Below are 1793 nucleotides of genomic sequence, written 5' to 3' on the forward strand. Positions count from 1 at the left end.
AATGCCGCGCGGCGCGGCGGTAAAGTAGAAACGTACGAACTTTTCTATCTTAAATTATAATTTCTTTTACGTTCGGAAAACTAGAGAGGAAGAGAAGAGGAAGCAATGGAGAAGAATGGAGGACGAAGTGCGCAGATGCTTCCTTCAATTTCTATGATCGGGAATGTCATTGTTGTTATTGTAAGGGCTGCATTTTTTCCATGAAAATGGATAATGGTAATGATTATGAGATGGACTGGTTCTCAGAAAAAGAAAGCGCCTTCTAGGATAGGAGAGGAAAACTTTAATTTGAGGGTAAGTGAGCTTCGACTAACCGCGTTTTAGCAACTCTGACGAAAAATGGCCTATAATCGTAACTTCGTTTGTGCCTTCTATCATCATCCTTGCATATATTGGTGGATAGCTCTAGCAAGCGCGTCCATCTCAGGACTTTATAATGAAATTATTTGGAAAGTGCAACCCAGTACATTTTGATTTCAAAATGCTAATTCTGTTTTATGATCCCGAAATTCCCGATGATGAAATCTTGTTTCATTGGAATTTGCCCTAATTTTCTTGCAAATTCCCTCGCTGATGTAAATCAAAAATGTCTGTACACACCAAATTCAATGCACATCAGACTTGTGTAAAGTTTGCCATATTGGGGATACGTGAACGGGAAGAATCTGAAAACTTGGAAGGTGATGGAAGAACAAAAGAGGAATATGCTGGAATAATTTGACATGGGAAACAATGAACAGAGGAAAAGGTACGGAAGGGGAGAGAGAGGGAGGGAGAGAGAGAGACGAGAAGAGAAAACGTGGATTTAAATTCGAAGAGAGGAAGATAACCTAGATAGCAAAACAAATGCATGAACAAAACAGTATGAATATAGATGGAAAGATTTGAGCATGGGATAAGACTGACATAGGAAAAGGTACGGAAGGGGAGAGAGAGGGAGGGAGGGAGAGGGGGAGAGAGAGAGAGAGAGAGAGAGAGAGAGAGAGAGAGACGAGACGAGAAGAGAAAACGTGGATTTAAATTCGAAGAAAGGAAGATAACCTAGATAGCAAAACAAATGCATGAACAAAACAGTATGAATATAGATGGAAAGATTTGAGCATGGGATAAGACTGACAAATATCCAGTTTCAAAGGCATAGGTACCTAGGTAACTAGGTACTCACTCCACTGTATGATTTTTTTTAGGAAAGACGAGAGGCCACTCATTGGAGTTTTGCTGCGTTTTGCATTAGATTTTCCAGGATATTCAGGGACCGATCACTGACAGTATATGACGTAGTAAGAATATTGCATTACGCCATTTTAGGCGTGGGTGGAAACTGTTGGTTTAATAGGAACGAAACTCTCATTTCACATTCCACTGAAATTTTGATTTATCCTGTGTTCAGAGAGGGTCAGCTGGATATAGCGTATCCACCCCGTTTTAAGGTACGTCTCATAAATCAGACTCTTCCCGACTTTCCACTTTCCCGTGGAAAAATATTGCTCGGATTTGACTTGTTTGTCCTCTTAGTTGTTTCCTCATTTATCACCCTGTCCAATTAATCTCCAGCTCGGAATAGCGACACACCTGTATCATCAAACTTTTTCCAATTTATTGTGCTCCAAGTGAAACAATAAATATGTCACGCCAGGATAGACACAAGGGGTCGGGGTGAGTGTCAACATACTTGGGTTCAAAGTTATTGCCATTTCCCACAGGAAGACGGTGTCTGTAATATTGGTCAGAGATGGTCAGATAGATATTTATAGGGTGTACGTATCCAAAACTCAAATTGTATTTTCTTTTCG

This window comes from Diaphorina citri, unplaced genomic scaffold, assembly GCF_000475195.1.
Source record: "Diaphorina citri unplaced genomic scaffold, Diaci psyllid genome assembly version 1.1 scaffold868, whole genome shotgun sequence".
NCBI classification, from domain to species: domain Eukaryota; kingdom Metazoa; phylum Arthropoda; class Insecta; order Hemiptera; family Psyllidae; genus Diaphorina; species Diaphorina citri.